Raw genomic sequence first — 883 nt, 5'->3', positions numbered from 1 at the left:
GGCTGCCTCCCCCGCCCACCTCCACCCTCCCCGCGGGGTGCTGGGTCTGAGCTGGGAGGGTGTGTGCCCCCCATGATGGGGGGGACCCCAGGGCCCATTGTCTCGGAGGAAGAAAGCCCCACCTGTGGTATTTCCCAGCCCCCGAAGTCCCTCTAGCTTTTATTTGATTTTGTTATTTTTCATCCTCACCCGAGGATATTTTTCCCCGTGATTTTTAGAGAGGAAAGACAGATGTCAAAATCCAGCCCCGAGCAATGCGGCCCAGAGGGTACGTGGGGGGTGTTTCTTGGGGGGACCCAGGTGCTAGGTGGACCCCGGGGGGCTGTGGCTCTGAGGGCGCGGGGATGGGGAGGGGGGTCTGCTGAATCACACTGGTGCTTGTGCCCTGCACGCGGAGCGGGGAGGGGGGGGTCTGCTGAATCACACTGGTGCTTGTGCCCTGCACGCCGGAGCCAGCACGCTCTCCAGCGCACCCCGTTCTGCCGATAATGGGACACAGATGTGCCTAGTCTGCAGGCTCCGGCACCTCCTCGGGCAGACGGCTGCCTCCCCCGCCCACCTCCACCCTCCCCGGGGGGTGCTGGGTCTGAGCTGGGAGGGTATGTGCCCCCCATGATGGGGGGGACCCCAGCCCCACCTGTGGTATTTCCCAGCCCCCGAAGTCCCTCTAGCTTTTATTTGATTTTGTTATTTTTCATCCTCACCCGAGGATATTTTTCCCCGTGATTTTTAGAGAGCGGGAAAGACAGAAATACTGATGTGAGAGAAACATCGATTGGCTGCCTCCTGCACGCCCCTCACGGGGTATTGAGCAACCCTGCCCGGGAATCGAACCCTGACCTCCTGGTTCCTAGGTCGACGCTCAACCGCCGAGCCAACGCCG

The sequence above is a fragment of the Myotis davidii genome, unplaced genomic scaffold (assembly GCF_000327345.1).
Source record: "Myotis davidii unplaced genomic scaffold, ASM32734v1 scaffold875, whole genome shotgun sequence".
NCBI classification, from domain to species: domain Eukaryota; kingdom Metazoa; phylum Chordata; class Mammalia; order Chiroptera; family Vespertilionidae; genus Myotis; species Myotis davidii.
Note: the sequence above shows the minus strand (reverse complement) of the source record.